Source organism: Acromyrmex echinatior, chromosome 2 (assembly GCF_024713525.1).
Source record: "Acromyrmex echinatior isolate Ae372 chromosome 2, ASM2471352v2, whole genome shotgun sequence".
Lineage (NCBI taxonomy): Eukaryota > Metazoa > Arthropoda > Insecta > Hymenoptera > Formicidae > Acromyrmex > Acromyrmex echinatior.
Window position 1 is genome coordinate 24,386,226 of NC_141853.1, and position 19,382 is coordinate 24,405,607.

General features: G+C 35.1%; 1 protein-coding gene and 1 long non-coding RNA gene across 3 annotated transcripts in view; one reads left to right on the forward strand and one right to left on the reverse strand.

Annotated features, from left to right (window-relative positions):
* The window catches only part of sfl (N-deacetylase and N-sulfotransferase sfl), a 125,367-nt gene extending 118,534 nt beyond the window's left edge, over positions 1–6,833 (reverse strand). The window contains exon 1 of the mRNA XM_011065819.2: positions 6,102–6,833. The gene's annotated coding sequence lies outside the window, so the exon portion shown is untranslated. The remainder of the gene's footprint in view (positions 1–6,101) is intronic.
* A 148-nt stretch (positions 6,834–6,981) lies between these two features.
* Positions 6,982–19,382, forward strand: part of LOC147910667 (uncharacterized) — a 132,421-nt gene continuing 120,020 nt past the window's right edge. For both annotated transcript variants that reach the window (XR_015544051.1, XR_015544050.1), the window contains exon 1: positions 6,982–7,395. This is a non-coding gene — a long non-coding RNA (uncharacterized LOC147910667). The remainder of the gene's footprint in view (positions 7,396–19,382) is intronic.

Sequence of the window (19,382 nt, forward strand, 5' to 3'; positions counted from 1 at the left end):
GTCGTCGGGATCAGATAACGGGTTGAGAATCGTTCATATCATTTGATTAGAAGGTAACATATGCCTGACGAGGTAGCTATAAGGATAGATCGATGCGGATAATACAGATTACAACGATCCTTACACTGTACCTTATTACCGCTGGTAAAATCCCGTGGGTTCGTAAACCCAATTCGGAGCGCCTCGCAAAGTCCCTAAAGACTGTCTCGCGCGCGGGCGGGCGGAAAATCTCCGAATTTGCATGTAGCGAAGCGCGTCGCCCGGAAAATCCAGTAACGAAAGCCATTCAAACTTTTCGCATCACGCGGGAAGCGCGTCCTCCGCGCCGAAGGCGACCGTGAAAAGGGGTAATCTTGAGGGTAAGATAGGCAAACTCGGATAATTCGTATCAAGACCCGAAAAAGAACGAATCTCTGTCCCTTTTGCTTCCCGCACCACGTTCCGTCGTTCGTTTCTCCTCCTCTTCCTCTGTCTAATTCAATGTGAATTATTCGAGCGTCGCATTCGAACTCCGGCAAGAAGTGCGCAATGTTAGCACGAACTTGCCGCGAGATAAATGTCACGAAAACGATTCGCCGGCCAGGATCGGCGTTTCCGGAATTTCCACGACTCCGCGACATGCCCGAGGTCGACGGCACGCGAGATGCGGCGTCGAAATCTCTCGCGCACGGGAACAATTTTCGGTAACGATCCGAGGTGTGGGAGTCGTTAAACGAATCATGCCCGAGTTTGATAGTAATGTTGAGACAAACGATAGACGGCAAATAAATATTTTTACTCTCTAAACCTGAATCAGTGAAATTCAACTAAAAAAGAAAGAAAATTTTAGCATCACTCTCTAAATCTGAATCAGTGAATAATCAGTGAAAACTGATATCAGTATCAAATATAATCAGTGAATAAAATGTGAAATCCTTAACCTAGCTAATCTTTACTATGTGATCTAACTGACCTTGTTTTAGTGCATAAATAAATATGGTATTGAAAGATTAAAATTAACATGCAAATATCGGTATTTTAATTACATGATACTCAAATTTTCTTTCTTTCTTTCTTTTTTAATTAAATTTCAATAATTATCCAGTGCCAAGTATGCCACTGGGTAATCAGTGAGTATTCACTAATTCAGATTTAGAGAGTATATATAATTAAAATACCGATATTTGCACACTAGTTCCAATATTACATACATTAAATTTATACACTGAAGCAACGTTAGCTAGGTTAAGGATTTCACGGTTCATTTACTGATTTCCAGTACTTAGGATTAATGTCGATTATCATACACTGATTCAGATTTAGAGAGTACCAGATAATAACGAGTGCGTGTAGCGTCAAAATTGAACTCTTGAATATCGAGTTTATATTGAGCAAAATAAAACGATTGACATCAGCTCGTTACAATTCAATGCAGCGCCGGTATGAATATTACATCACAATATCAAGATAGCGTGACGCAACTACTTTAAATAAGCTGACATTGCTATAAAATTTCCGTCTGTATAATCACCACTAATCCATATTCCAAACCCCGCTAAATAACGAAGAAAAAAAGAAGCAAATTAATAATTAAATTTTTAATAACGAATTGATCGTGTTATACAGGATGATTTACAGAAACCTAATAATTTCAAAATTGAAATAGCAATATAAAATATAAATTAAATATTAATTTCTTGATATATAATAATAGGAAGTAGAATGCCATTTGAGTATCTGAATATATTTGAGTAATAGCGTTCAACAGACAAAGGAGCTTAGTGAATGTTCATTCAGTTATTTTTTTCTTACGATGGTTTCTACACTTAAATCCACCAAAGAACTAAAAGCAAACAAGAACTAATCATTAAAGAATCAGTGAGCTGCTTTGTCTGCTATACAATTGTTATTTATTCAATTATGCTTACAATCAGATGTATTCAAATAATATTCTATTTTCTACACGGAAAAGAGGATGGTTTTGTTGAAGTATTTAAAAATTTAGCTAGATACAAATCTGAAAATATAATTTTGTTGAAACATCAAAATAATTAGATGTATATCTATTATCCAAATGTGTATTTGGCTAAATTTTTAGATAAACTTTAACAAAATCGTTCTTTTCATTCAGTTTTATATATATATATATATACACATATATATAAATTAATTTAAGTTATATTTCATATTATTATTTTACTTTGGAAATCCTTAGGTTCCTATTATTCACTCTATATAAACGACCGTTTTAAATTGGTATAAATTCCGGTGGTTGTTCCATTGGTTTTTAATCCTATTTCGTAATGTCGCTATAAAATGTAGTAGACATGTGTGACTTAAACGAAATGAAGAAATAGGAAAACAAGCTGCAGGCTGAATCCGCGTTTTACTTGGCTAAAAACAGTGCCTTTAGAGTCTCTCCTGCTATGTATTAGTGCGGACGTTCCTTGTTCAACTTTTTCCAACCTATTCGCCTTACCCTGCTCTCTCTCTTTTGCTTCCTCTCTCTGAAAAGTACTCTACAAACGTGGAATTTTTACTACATCCCCGTGGTGTAGATCCTGACGAGGGTACGTACGACGTTGCATTAAAGGCGAGCAACGTTTAAAGATGACCATGCCAGAAAAGATGCTTCCATGGCTAGGAAAGCAGTGGGACACAATATGTCGCTATTAGTAAACCGTCCGCATTGTAAGAAAGCATAAAATCCACACCGAATACATCGGAGTCTAATTCCTCTAGTGAATGCGCTGTGTCATGCAAAATATGATACGATCTGTTATAGCACGAACATGTACATACTTTTTTTTACCATTACTTCAATGTCTATCTAATCTAATTTTACAATATCACGTTTCCTCTTTTGTTTATAAAAAAATAATTTTACATCGTTAATAGAGATTAATTTGAGTTACTGGTTTCCATTTAGAACTATTTTTATGATGTCTTATTGTCAATATCGATTTGTTATCATTTGCTCTGATAATTTGAAAGCGTTGAAACGAATAAATAATTAGAAATAAATTGACATTTCTGCGCTCTTCGTTAAAATTTTTTCTCACATCTAAAAGTATGCTACAAAATGAGATCGAATATGAAATATATATGCGCGAAAATCTTTATTAAGTTAGCACGAGCAAAGTAAAAGATGAGAGAGAATTAAAATATTTAGTACCTGTTTTGCACCAAATTAAATTATTTTGATCGTCTTTCTATATATACAGTGAGAGCAAAAAGTATTCGTACGAAGGAAATTTGTTATAAAAAAAGTCTTATTTGTAGAAAATAAACATTAATTAGCAATTTTATAGAATAAATACATTCTGTTCTAACATAAACAAACGAGCTTCACATGTATTCTTGATTTTAGAAGCTAAATTTCTCGTCCGTACGAATACTTTTTAAGTATTCAAACAATACAATTTTTAATTTTCGCTTATTTTTCAGATGATATATTTTGTATAATTAATACACATCTTTTTGGTATATATTATTTTAAGAAACATACAGTCTATTTTATTCTTTATGAATAAATTGTTAATTATCCAACAACAAATGATCAATTAAACGTCAATTAAACGTCGAATCGACATCAAATTAATGTTGAAATCATCATATCGATTCGACATCAATTCGATGGATTATTTGCCGTTGGATAATATTTATTTTTTTTTAAATAAAATTAAAAAAAAATATTTTCTCTGTACGAATATACTTTTTCCACTCACTATACTATTGTCACTGAAAATCTAAACATGATGTAAATTACTGTCGTGTCTCCAGATATACTATATTATGTATATTATTTCAGTACCTATCTGGTTATCGGTCTTGTATATCGGTCTTTGTATCATTAAAGATAATTTCGTAATGTGCTATTTCGAAAAAAAATCATACTTAATATTATTTAATGTTAAACCGGAAGAACCATTTCAAGACAAAAAAAAGATCGTGAATAAATAGGAAAATTAATTTGCACTAATTTGTATTATCAAAAACAATTTTATATCATGTATCATTTCATTAAAAGAAAAATTTTTGGTATTTGCAATTACATATCTAATTACGATTATTACCGATATAGTATTAGTAATAATAATTACGAGTATGTGATTGACAACCAAAAGTGATTATTATAAAATAATTATTATTATCATAATAATAGTAATAATTATTATAATTTATAATTATTTTTTGAATCAACTATATTTTTTATGGTTGTTCTAAAAAAATAACTGTATAAATTATAGTCAAATTATAATAATTATTTTATTATAGTCACGTTTTCAAGTGTCACTGTAACTGTATATATTTGTTCAAAAAACACTATACATAATTATTATTACTAACTATTATAGCAGTAACAATAATAATTATAGTAACACATAATTACAAATACCAAAAATTTTCCTCTCAATGTTCCAAGAAAATTGTGGCGCTGGTGGCTTAATATATTAAGCGAAATATGTGCCGCGGAATTTATTTCTATTCACACACACGCTGTCGCTTGCCGGGAATATCGGAGAAGGTGAGACCGCGTGTCTTTCACGTGCACGACCGAATATTTAATTACGCAAGTCACGGCTAATTAAATTCATCATGATGAAGACGGACTATTCGCGGCGGCGACGGTCGCGGCTTAATACCACGAACTAGTTGTGGAATTACGGTCCCATTATTGCGGCGCATTCGTCTTCCTCCCGATCCCGATGACGTGGAGGTCGACGTTATCCAAGAATCTGCAGCCAGCGGCTTAATGATGCGAACTCGCGACTACACGACTACGCGACGCCTCTCCACCTCTCTCCACTCTGCCGTGTTAGGTTCATCGAAATTATGACGCGCAACAAACGTGTCAGCGAAGTTGTTCGCTCGGCAACGATTTTCAAGCTCTATTATATTAAGCGTACTTCAAGATTGAAGTCTCGAACTTTGGCTCTTGGAAATGAATAGCATAAACGCACAAGCGAAGAATCTTAGTTATCGCTTCCGTGGCTCCGAGATAAAAAGGATAATTTATCTCTCGTAAAAGTGTATGTGTAGGTGACGCACGTGCGTCGACACTTATGGAATTGAAAAAAAAGAGAGAGAAAATCACTACTTATTAAGCACTCTGGAATGAAATTCACTCAAGCGTATACTGAACAAAAAATGATTCATTTGATTACATTAATTTAGTTTTATTTCTTTCGATGAAGAATGTATTTAAATCAAATATGTTATATTTGACTCAAATACAAGACAAATTAAAATAAAAACAAATTAATGTAATCAAATAAATAATGTTTTCTATTTTTCTGTCATATTTGACTTAAATACATACTTCCTATATATTTTGGAATGAAATCTCGTTCTAAAGAGTGAAAATTAAGCCTTGAAAAGAATGGTTCAATTTCAATCTTTAAGAACGAGATTTCACTCTAAAAAAAAAAAAGTTTTAGAAAGTATATTTTCCAACGAAAGAAATAAAGATAGCTAAATTAATTTAGTCAACTGAATAATTTTTTTCACAGTTTACAACAAAAATAAAAATAAAAATAAAACGTATTAACACGCGTATTAGATAACTAAATGAATAGGAAGTGCTGATAATACACGGAGTAAAAAAGAGAGAAAAAAAAGACTATGTTTCACAGAAAATAATAGATAATAGAATCGCTGTGTGTCGTTTGCTATACAATATGATCGACGTTAACGAAATTTTATTCATTTGATACGAAACAGCGTTTAACTGAGGCGATAAAAAAATGAGAAATCTAGACGATCGCAAGTGCGCAGTAAAAATATATAGATCGTGATATTTATTGATAATTAAACGGATTAATCGTCTTATTTATTTCTTGCACTCAACATCTGGCATCGGATTCTGATAATAATAATCGATAAATATCTGCAATCACGCACACTCGCTACGCCAGTCGTCACGTGTTTGAAAAGTAAGGCGGGTTTGTTTACGATCGACGTCGCGATCATTATTTATGCGCGCGCCTTATCGTCTCGGTCGATTGAATGACGCGCGTTTAAAGGTCCGGCAGTAAACAAAACATGAATACACATCACCCTTCCAGAAACTGTCACGTTGAATTTTCGAAGCGGGTTTGTTGACAATAGTCCCTACTCACCGTTAAGAAAATTCCACAGAATTTCGGTCGGTTTTCTCCGAGGGACGAGAGAGAATCTTCTTTCTTCTTCCCTCAAGGTGAAAATTTACTGCCTGATGCCCGGAGATGATGGAGCGGAGCCTTTCTTTCTGTCCACGAATCGCTGGGCCCTTCTCTCACTGCACTGTCATTTGCCGCACCGCAGTTGCCTCTCCTTTCGTCCCTCTCGCCGTTAATCACAACACGACACAATCGAGATGCCTCCCGGAGAGTTTCGTAATGAAGACGCGCGGAACTTCTCAGCGCTCATTTCTGTTCTCTCAGTTTCACTCGACGCGTCGCGGGAAATATCGCATACACAGAGAATCGATTGCGAGAGATCGTGGAGATCCCCTGTGGGATTAACACGGCGTAATAAAATCGGCGGGACGGAAGCCACGTTGGACGCGAGTCGTGGCCGCGAGCGTGATCCCTCGGGGCGGTCTTCGCGCTTGGAGGTTAGGTTCAAGCATCTGGCGTCCTTTCTCGAGCTTCTCGTTCCTGATCAAACGTGTAAGTCGGACGGGGCACTACGCGCGATCGGAAGAGAGACGTAGTGACGTGACGGAGTGCGCGAGATCGACGCCACGCACGACGGCGAGCGAGTGCGACGTTACTCGAGGTAGTTACTCCGAGGCCCTCAGCACGAGAGGACCGGCGAAAAACTGCGTGAAAATCCAGCCATGCTGACTACGCGACCGGCGTCAGACTGCCGCGAGAAGTGCGAGAACCCGAGAACGGAGCGGGGATTCAGTTGAGTGGCATCGCCCGGCTAGCGGCTAGAGGGGTCGTCCGCCCCTCTCGCGCTCATTCGTTCTCTCTCTCTCTCTCTCTCTCTCCCTCTCGCCGCGGCCATCACCCCTGATCACCCCGCTACTCCACACCCTGTCTTTCCCCCACTAGCCCGCCAGCCGTTTTCCCCTCTCCTACTGTTATTCTCTTCGGCCGTGCTCGCTCCCACTCGGCTACCCACCCGGCTTCCCCCACCACTCGACTTCTTCCGTGACTCCAGTCTCCACCATTCCCCGCAGACGCCATAGTAGTGAAAGAGTATGAGTATAGGACAAAGAGATCCGTGTTGTAACGGTCGCACGAGCGGGACGAACGAAAGAGCGGTAGTGCGCGATAGAGCGATGTGTGAGAAAGACGAAGATGCGCGAGAGTCGGCGAGAGCGAGAACGAGAGCAGGTGACGAGTTTAGTGGGACGGAGACTGCGACTCGTGTTGAAGCGAGAGAGCTGCGACGCGCGCGGATGACCTGACAAGGATGGCGCAGGTAAGAGAAAGAGAGAGAGAGAGAGAGCTGGGTGCTCCGAGAGAAACGTCACTGTGAAAAGGATAACGAATGCATCTAGCGGCGCGACAAAGACATACACGAGCGAGAGTACTACGTGCGGAGGTGCACTGGCGAAACGGAGAGGAAAGAAGCTTCTTCGTTGTCACTATGAAGACTTGCCACGCGATGGCCTGTCGGTTAGAGAGAGAGAGAGAGAGACGAATAAGCGGAATGCGCGCGCATGCGCCGCACGCAAAACTCGGCACGCGGTCGCGCCCAAACGCATCACCTCGCGATCCTCATATATTGATGTACTACGCTCTTGCACTCGCGACGAGCCGATTGCGGCTGTCGCAAATGCGAAGGGGAGTCGTAGGCGCTGGACGGACGACGGATCGTTCTCTTGCACTCGTATGTTATGTCACGTAGAAACGCGTAGGTGAGTTTATCGCATACGCGAACTTGAGCTCGGTGCTCCGGTCGAGCTTACGTGCACACGTATGTACGTGTATGAATGTGTGCGCGCGTCTGTATGTGCACGTGACACGCTACTTCTTCGCGCGGCTTTTCACAACGGTTTAATTAGCGTAAAAAAGGAATTGATTCCATTAACTACAGCATCTTTTTTATCGATAACCACAGTGGCTCTGAAAATGTATATTTATTAAACGTATATATCTGTTCCTAAAAGAAAAATGTTTATTCGACTAAATTAATTCAGTTTTCTTTATTTCTTTTATTGGAGAATGTATGTATTTAAGTTAAATATATGTTTTCTTCGTGGAAAGGAAAAGAGACCAACTGAATTAATTTAATCAAATGAACAATTCTTTTTCAGTGTAGACAGAAAAAAGTTATTTTATAACTAAATTAACTAAAAATTTGATTAGATAGAGATCGAAAAATAATTTAATTATTTTAAAGCGCCATTACGGTCTGAATGTTAAGATGTTGAACTATTATATATATATATTCATATAAATGAATTAATTTCAGAAATGATAATTGCGTGCCGATATGGTTCGGACTTTCAACGCAATCAATCTGAAATATTAATAATCATCTCAAATTTCCCAAATTTTTTTTCCCAAATTTAATCTTAAAAAACTGTAATAAACTTATTGCGAAAAATATTGCCTTAATCGGGCGAGGCAATATATATAATAATTTTATTGATCTTTGAAAATAATAATTCTGTAGTACACTCAAGTTTGATTAGAATGAGTTGCAAGAAGTTTCGGTATTCTCCTAATCAGATTAAGTGTCTTACATAATTATTTTGATGATTTAACAAAATTATTTCCAGACCTGTATTTAATTAAATTTTGAAGTGTGTACTCTAACAAAACCATGTATTATAGAATTTTGTAATTGAGATTATACATGGCAAGAACGATCTTGCTGCAGCATATAAGAATTTAGATACATATTAAAAATAAAATGTTAATTTTAATTTAAAAACGTCTTTAAGTTAAAATTAATACTTTATTTCTAACAGTGTACATATCTGAAAACGATTTTGGACTGCTGGACTGCCGAAATTATGTGATTAATTAGATGATTAAGCAAAGCAAGCCATTCTACAAAAAAATTTTAACATTCTGGTAACTAGCTTGAGCGTCCTACATATTTATTTAACAAAATTAACAAAATTATTTTCAGATTTATTTAGCCAACATTTTAAATATTTTAGTACGTTCCTTTTACATAAAACTATTTTTAAAAAAGTGCTATTCCTGGAAAAAGATATACATTTACAGTAATTATACAGTTCAGTAAAAAATAATGAAGATTTATAGAGATAAAATTTCAGCGATATATCTGTCGATAAATTCCTGTCGAGACTTCCTTTTAACGAAAATTAGGACGAACAGTTTGCACGAGTTTCTTCTGGACCGATCTTGTCAAACTGTCTCGTTAAACGTGATGTTTAAAACATCTCAAATTTATCGAATAATTTATATATATTTTTTTTTTCTTTCGTGTTTCAGAGATAAATTTTCTCTTCTGTATTTGATACTAAATATTTAATAATTAAATATCTTTAATATAAATTCTCAGAAGCAAAAAGTTGATTTAACTTTCTCGACGATACGATTTCAAAGTCTGATGAAATTTTCCTTATCAGTTCTATAATCATCATTTTGCAGTTTTAGTAGTGCATTAGTTCTAATATATCTACCTTATATTTTGAACGAGTTTTAATCATGCATTATTTCAGCTGACTGAACCGTTTCGGATAGGAAGTGTGAGATAACTCTACACCCATTATTCTCACGCGTCGATATACATCCTCTGTAGCTTTCGAAAATTATAATCGTATTCACTCGATTACTCTTTATTTTTGTGTGTATATCGTTTATCGAAAAATAAAGTTTGTTGGGGGGAAATTTTTCTAAAAAGTCGGCGCACGTATTTCTCGAACATTGTATAAATTATATATACATGTATCAATGGACGCTCTCAGTAGAGAAAATGAGTGAACAGCAATCAAATATGATTGGCCTGAATTCCCAAATCCAGCCAATTCTAGCATCGTTCGATTGATTTCAACTAAGTGACGTTCCTATGAAATACAAACCGATATGATTTTTTTTTTTCAATGCACGAGGGACATAGCAAGGGAAAATTGCGAATAAGTACCTTTCAGTATTTTTAAAGTATACAAATTCGAGCGTAGCAAAAATACCGATTTGCGCTGCTAGGCGATGTAATTTCGTATGTCACGCGCTTATCCGTTCGGCTTTACGATATCTCGCGCAACACGAGGCAATTTAAAGTTTACGAACGATTGTCGCGTCGATATTATGCCGATATCTCGCCTCGTGAAAGAGAACCGTTCTTTTATCGTGCGCTTCTACGAGTACAGTATTCCTTTTGATATTCAAACCAATAGTCGCGCAATCTCTACTTTTCTCTCTCGCCCTCGCATTTTTCCGAATTCTTCAACAGCGCAATGCCATGTATATGTGGCTACGTGCAGGGCTACGTTACGAAATGAGTCTGCAAAAATACTGAGCCACGGGGTTAACTAATGAATCTTGGCGTGACTATACTAGCCGCCTCGGGCTCGGCCACATTTTGAGATCTTATCGTCGGCTGGAAATCAGCTCGCCCGACAGATGTTCGCTAAAACCTCGAGCTCTCGTCGTGCATCCGATACATCTCCCGCGACTCTCTCGTTCTCTCGGATCGCAGAAACGCCGGCATAAGGTGCTAAGTGCGAGCATTTTATACCGGAGCGTGAAACTCAGTCGTCCCTTCCTCCTCCCCTGCAAGTTCTTTCCTGCGCGAACACGAGTTGCCGGATCTCAAATTGTGCTCCCGGGATTCGGATTATGTTCTTGAATTTCGGAGTATCACGTTCGCGAATGGCGTTGGCGCGAATCGTCGGTAAAAGATCATAGTAATACTTGAATTCATACGAATGGAAAATATCAGGAGAAAAAGAGAGAGGATTCAGCCTGCTGGATATTACAGTTCATATAAGATCCTTTAACGTGTAAATATTTAAAGAATATCTATATTTTCGGTATTTTTCTACATAATTGTTAAATCCATGTCAAATTATATATTCAATTTGAATTATTTTTAATCATTTCTAAAAGTTACTACTGATTTCACTCAATATAACTTAATTTAATAATTAAATAATTTAATAATTTAATAATTAAGAATGTATTAAATTTAACTCAAATTTAATTTATTATTTACTAAGTGCATGTATTAGGTGTTGGAATTAATTCGTAGCGTTTTTAATGAAAGAATGTTATTTATTTCACATGAGCATTAAAAAATACATTAATGAAAGTACTTCCCATCTCTTGTAAAACGCTACGAATTAATTCCAACACCTAATATTAATGGACATTGTTTATTTCGAAGCTAATCACAGAAATGGATTGATTTATATTTTGACATATATAGAAGTTAAAAGCAATAAAATATTATTTAACTCGAGAGATTGGGTTACTACTTACTTTTTTATGTCTAATAATGTATACGTTAAGTATAAAAAAATTATTTATCTCATACGGGAAAAGGCATAAAATCATATTTAAATATTTAGTGCATAATCACTGAAGTTTAATTGTAATTATGGAAAACTAAATTAACTTTTTTTTTTCTAACAAACCACCGTGTTACGCCAATCTACGATCGATTGATTTTAAGTTATCTCTGCCTTAGAATATATTCTCGATTTTCTCTTCAGCTTCCAAGATCTTTTATTATGCGAGCTAACGCTCGGTGTGAGATGGAATCCCATGCCGGCAGTTTCGCAAAAGTTAACAAGTTTTCAGCCGATTAGACTTTTAATCGTTATTACCTACTTTGCTGAGTGCTACGTTTATCGTCACGGCCAATTAAAATCACAATGCAGACATCGTTTTTTCCAATTGCTTTCTCTCTCCGTTTCTTTGAATCCTGCTTATTTAAAGAAAAGGTAGAGTTTCAATGGTTTTATGTAAGTTGGCCTATTATTATTATATCTGATGGCGCACGCCAAACTCACGTCGTATTATACATAGACAGTATTTGGTAAGAATATTATTTTCCTACCTTCGAAAGCTTGTATTGTTTCGCGAAACTTAAGTGAAAACATTTGACAGTGTTGCTTCTGATTTTTAGTCAATAAAATTGAACATACTCCTACAGTTATAAAAAATAATTGAAGTATGACTATTACTTTTAGTATTATTAAAAGTGGAACGTATTTAATTTAAAGCAGCATTTTTAGAAACTAACAAGTAATTTTAGAAACTTTTTAACAATTTTGAAAAAGTAGTAGAAAGAGATTATAAAGATATTCGTAAAAGAACAGTTTTTCTGAAGTATTTAAAAATTGAAACGGATATAAATCTGAAAATATTTTTGTTGGATTTTCAAAATAATTATACAGAACAGTCAAATTAGTTACTAGAATGTCAAAACTTTTTGCAGCATTACTCAACGTGCTTGAGCGTCCTTCATAATTATTTTAGTGATCTAACAAAGTTATTTTCAGATCTGTATCTCGTTCAATTTTTAGATATTTCAGTAAAACTACTTTTTTTCCATATGTTTTTAGAGCATGTCTAAATTGTTAATGTTACGATGCCGTTGAATAATACGTTTAATAGTTACTCGAGGAAAATTGTTTGCTGAATACACGCAAGTATATATTATATATTTTTTTCTTTCCTGGAGTTTGCGAGAGGAAATGAAATTCCTCTTTATTCGCTCTTCAGATATACAATCACGTTTCTCTGACACGATAGTGGAAAAGAACTTACCGCGTATATTCTTTTCTGATTTCTGTATAAAAATTCTGTATAAAAACCAACGAAGCAACAAATTTATTAGGAATTATATAAAGTTTTTGAATTCGCGCTTCATATACTTTTGTAATTTATTATTGGGCATCCTAAAAGTTTTCTTTGTATTGGAAAAATAGAGTTCATTCATAACCCTTTAACGCCACAATATGAGAACAATACACTTGGCATACCCAATTTAATTCAATAATACTTCTATAAAAATGAATGTATTATAAACAATTTTTTTCAATCGAAATACCAGAAACGTCAAGAAACATAACGCCAACAGTATCAAGCAAATGTATCTTTATTAATAAAATTATTATAAACAATGAAAAAAAACATTGGAAGGAAAGTCAGGTATACCATATCGACGAGAGAGGCATTTAAGGGTTAATTAAATTTAAGAGTTAAATTGAGTTAATTGCAGAATAAATTCGAAGTAAATATTACAAATTATTACAAATGAACAACAATAAAGAGATCCTAGAGTCCTGATGTTAAAAATGCCAATATCGTGCAGATATCGTGAGCAAAAGTTATCGTTACCAGTGCATGAGAGTCTGACAAAGAACTTCCCAAGTTCATTCGTCATTTCTAATGTTTCTTTTTGTCATGGTTGATGCTCGCGCGACGTGACACCGTATTTTGCAATTGGTAAAAAGTGGAAATGACACGTAGGATAAAATTTTGCCTCCGATACACTCCAATGGTACGTTAGACCGGTTCGCGATCGTGTACATAGTCCGTACTGACGCGGCGTCTGACGGCTTTGTCAGTAGACAACTCCCTTGCCCTTCTGTTTGTCTTGTCTCTTTTGAGCTGACATTCCATGGCGCCTAGCACTCTCTGAGAATCTATCGAAAAGCAAAAGGCGTGCACGAGATACGGTATGTGCTGGCGAAGCGCTTCAGTGCCGTGCTTCATCGCAGATGAGTTCTCATCTTTTCCGTTTGCTGAGCTTCTTCGCGTAAGCGATTCAATTTTCCCTGCTTTGCTTCGAGTCGCGGATGTTCTCTAATAAAATTGTAATTTAAAAAAAAAACGCAATTTTAATAGAAAAAAATATGAGAGAGAGAGAGAGAGAGAGAGATCGTTGCGTTTTTATCACATGATTATACGATATTAACATTAATGTTCTTATCATACTATATGACTATTTTATGGAAGGGGGGGAGGGGAGGGCAAAATCAAAGATTTTTATATTTAAATGTTTTTTGATTATTAGTGCACATTATTCATGCCTTTATTAAAGTGATGATCCTATCAATTCGTTAATCGATATATGTTTCACACCTGTTGTGGATACCGCAAATGTGTGATCAAACAGGCACGGTAAGCTTTGACGCATCGAAGGACACTATAGGTGCTAATTAAATGTGCCCTTTAACGTGATGCAGGGTCCGTGAAGCGTCTCACACTGGATGAACACTTCGTAATATCGATCGATAGTTACGCGCTAGAATAAATCGGGAAGGGATACAAATGCAATGCTCCGGTAGAATATCAAATATACCTATTGTAGATGCGTCACGTTTCATATACTATTACGTATATAATATAGTTTCTGCTTATATTACGTTGAACATTGGTGAATCTGTATATACGTTATACCTTAGTGGGATGCATTTAAAATAGATGTTATGCGCTTGTACAATCGTTAGTACTATAAGACAACGTTAATATGAATTAAACTGTTGCGAGTCTCTGGATGTTAATTACGTCTTACGGTATACATTATAATGTAATCTAAGCTTAACGTCACTGATTAACTTAATGCTGAGGGAGTTGAAAGCCCTTGTTTGCTTGGAACTGAATCCTACATTCCTCTAAATTTATTGGTGATTCGTCCGCTGAGAAACGACTCGTTTTCATCGTCAGCGCCATTAATAATCGTTTACCGGATCTTTCACTGCGGGAGGAAGAGTAGTACGCATCGGTCTAACATACGACGTTAGTTCTTCAATTTACGACTAGTGGGTTATGCTATCCCGCACTCACTGAAACGTATTGTAGTCATTAAGCGTCGATCGATTAAGCACCGTCGCATACGGATGTTTATATATCTTGCACGTAGATGCATACTCGTGTTTGATTTATCAACGGACTCGCGGCGCCCTCGTCTGAAAATTAACTGCAGCAGGATTGTAGAGGGATGAAAGTGGAGTAACTGTGGTATATATTATTGTATATATATGTATATGTATTTTATATATATATATATATATATATATATATATATATTGCACGCGCAAGAGTTCGTGGCAATGGAACATTAACTAATTACCTTAAACTGGCAGTCCAGGCATTTCTATAGCTTTCCCAATTCAGCCGTCACTATCCAGTGATCGGAAGGCGGAGACAGATTATGTTAGTTAGTATGCGATTTAATTAAGTCTCTCTGACGCGACATTAGCAAAGATCAATGACAAGACAACTTAACCGCAGAGCTTGGCTTGTTTCCAATCATGCTGACGGGACATATAATCTATTGATGAAAGAAGCTATCTTAATGGCTAGATCTTATAAAAGCAACCTCGAATTAATGAGAAGAAGTGTATTATTGCAGTTTGTATTATATCATAATTTGATTTTTATTTAATAGATAATTATTTAATAGATAACTGAAGCTGATAAATGAAGCTTGTTACTATATTCGAAATATAGTGTTAATTAAGTTAGTTAAATTACACAGGCCTGCGATGTTTCAGATGATTATGAACAAGGAGTGGTTTCCTATGTAATTTTGTACACTGAATTCGAATCTAAGTAGAATTTGCCTATTACGTTAGGTTATCGAAATATTTGAGGTTAAATTGCCCCAAAATCGCCATTTTGGGCAATTTAATCTCAAATATTTCAAATTTATGATTTTATTGTGCGAGATCGAAATTTATTCAAGTGTTTTGATGAATGGCATCGAACAGTACTAACTTTTAGCTTTAAAAAGAATTTTTGCTTTTTGTTTTACGATTTTTTTCCGCTGTGATACAAAACATTAACTTTTCAATGTTTGCGACACACAGTGGAATGGAGCACATGTACACTGGTCAATGTATTAATGTCAGTGGAATATTTTATACAAATGTTCTTGGATATTCACTGAAATGGAATCTGAAATCAAAAGTTCAAAATTTAAAATGGTGGATCCAATATGGCGAATTGAAAATCTAAAAACTTAAAAATTTGAGTTAAAATAAATATGGTTGTATTCTACGAAAAATTTGAAATGCGAATCCTCTATTGTGAATATCCAAGAACATTTGTATAAAATATTTCATTGACGTTAATACATTGATTAGTGTACATATGCTCTCCATTCCGCTGTGTGTCGCGTCACAAATCTTGAAAAGTCATGCTTTGTATCACGGCGAAAAAAGTAGCAAAACAAAAAGCAAAAATTCTTTTTAAAGCTAAAAGTTGTTACTATTCAATGTCATTCATCAAAACATTTGAATAAATTTCGATCCCTCACAATGAAATTATCCATTTTGTCAAAATGGTCATTTTTGGGCATTCCAACCTCAAATACTTCGATAATCTGATGTGATAGGCAAATTTTGCTGTTAGATTCGGATTCGGCGCACAAAATTACATAAGCAATTACTCCTTGTGCTCAATCATCTTTGAATACCCTCGATTTTGCAGGCCTGTTTATATCAGTAATTATTTAAGCAACAATCTGAATAAAAATCTCACATTCACGGATATAGATATTCATAACGAATTTGAATTTGTAATAAAATAATTTGATATTATAGAATTAACTGTGTTAGATTACAATTTTTTTTCTACACAGTATGCTTGATGCGATGCGTAAACAAAATGTAAAATATCTTCCTGCGAGATGAAAGTCAACCTTTCTTTTTCTAGCAAAAATTGGAAGATTACGGAGCTTTCGCAAAGAAAAAAAAAAAACCGTGATGCCTCTTATGTACGCCAATGCACGGTTGCAAATTCTAGGTTGAGCTACGAGATTCCTCGCCGGAGAACGGTAATCCGTAGACGTAGCTCCGGATAGTCCCGCGAGCGACTGCGTCGATACGTCGCGCGGTAACGATTTCTATTACAAAACGGATTTCTCATGCATCACCGTGTCACATTGGTCTCCCGCCGGGCGTGCCGTAAGCTCCTTTCCACGCACGGTCTTCCTAGACTCTCGATCTCTCGTCTAGTGGTAGATAGACGCCGGTGATGGCGACGCAACGTGTCTCCGTAGTGTATCGGTTGCACTCGAGACGCGACGAAAAATCGACATGCGGCAGCGTGTGATCTCGAGAATAGAGAGAAGAGGAGAAAGAGAAAGAGAAGGAGGGGGGAGGAGAGGGAAAGAAAGAGAGAGGAGAGACGGTCAAATCGAAATGCGAAACGGCTAAAGTGATTGCGCACCAACTACCTTTCTCTGCCCTCTCGTTCCTTCCTCTCTCTCTTTCTCTCTCTCTCTCTCTCTACATCCGTTCTGCCCTTCGTTCTCCGACGATGTGCGCGTCGTCGTGTCTCCGATATCGTACCGTAGTTCGATCGTAAATCAAAACGCGGCCCTGCCAGAAACGAAGGTACCAAACAAAATCCATAAATTTCCGCTCTACTGCGTCCGTGGTGGTTTCCGTCAGAAGTTCTCCAAGTTCCGAAAGTAGTATTTCTGGTACCCGTGTTGCTCCCCGACCTCCGAGAACAGAGGTGTGCGCGTAAATAATCTAGAGATGAGAGGTTAAGGGTATATCAAAGGTAGAGATTCGAGGAGACAGAACCGAACTTGCTAGGTCTTATATATACATATAGGAATCATCAGTGAGACAAATAAATATGACACTAAACATTTCAGCAAAGGATTTGAAAATAAAGAGTCAAGCTATGACAATGATGAATGTTTTAGTTCTTTTGTTGCGATCGTTGCGTTCATTATGATAATTGTTGCGGATAATAACAATATTTTAAAAATTGTTAATAAAAATTTATCTATTATCTCAAGATAGCTGCAAGCGTGATTTATCTCAGAATAAGAGCTTGCATATTCAAAAAGTATCATAAAGAATTTACAGCTGTATATAAAATTATCAGGTTGTGCGCGTTATCTTAAAAAAATAACGCGTTATCATTACGGTTAATTGAAAAGTAACGATTTATTACTTTTTCGTTACTTTTTTTTTATAATACTAAAGTAAGTTATTAGATTTTAAAATTGCATTAGCTGATAATTATATATATATATATATATATATATATATATATATATATATAATTTAATATTAAATGTGAAGTCAATATTCAAACTTGAAACTCTCTAATAATTAGTTTGTATATAGAGCAAGTTTTCCTCTATATTAAACTTATCTACAGTTTTTTTTACTAATTCTTTATTTTTTTAATGTCGTTATTTTAATCTACTCCATTTTTATAAGAATTTAGATTAAACAGATAATAATATATATATAGATTAAACATTATTTTTAAACGTTAATATTCCCTGATGGAAATAAATCGATGAAATCTTTATCAATAGATCCATTTCAGTATAATGTAATGAATCAATTGATAGAGATTATAGCGACTTTCAGTGATTTCAGCGATTTATTTCCACCAGGGATACTATTGTATATTTCAATATTTATTGTCCGTACAAAAAATTTATAATATAAATATATAGTGGATACAAAAAGTATTCATACAGAGAAAATATTTTTTAATAAAATTTTATTTTTAAAAAGCAAATATTATCTAGCGAGAAATGAGTCATCGAATTGATGTCAAATCGATATAAATACAATGATTTCAACATCAATTTAACGTCGATTCGATGTTTAATTGACGATCATTTCTTGTTGAATGATTAACAATTTATTCATAAAGAATAAAATAGACTGCATGTTTAAAATTATATATACCAAAAGATGTGTATATTAATTATACAAAATATATCTGAAAAATAAGTGAAAATTAAAAATTGTATTGTTTGAATGCTCAAAAAATATTCGTACAGACGAAAAATTTAACTTCTAAAATCAGGAATATATGCGAAACTAGTTTGTTTATGTTAGAACAGAATGCATTCATTGTATAAAATTGTTAATTGATGTTTATTTTCTACAAATAAGACTTTTTATAACAAATGTCCTCGTATGAATACTTTTTGCTCTCATTGCATATGTAATGTGAATTATATATTTTAAGAAAAAAATAATGATCATTACTGAAAAAAGTAACGAAAAAGAAATGTTAAATCAATTTTTTTTTAATTTCCGAATGATGTATTATCAAGATTGGCAATATTTATAAATTTTATAAACATTAATTAAAATAAAAATATTTCCGAATTATCTCTCTTCTTTATAGGTAAATAAAACTATCAAATATCCTTTATTAAAAGATATTTTATTTTTCCTAAATACATTAAAAAATGACAGCTAATTAGTTCCAACAACTTTATGAGATGGCCTGCAATTTTTTATCATTTCAATTTTGACTTCGAGTCTTTTAAATAAATAAGTCCCATAATATATCTCTTGCGACAAGTAGCCGTATTGCTACGCCTACGAATCGTGAGAATTAAGCACGTGTCGAGAATTGCTAGACAATTATGTCCGTAAAAAATGATTGTTTTCTCACAGTACTTTATCGCGCGGCAGTCTCTCGATAGGATGATAATGTGACAATATACAGAGCGCTCTATGTCGCTACCTATCTGCTTGC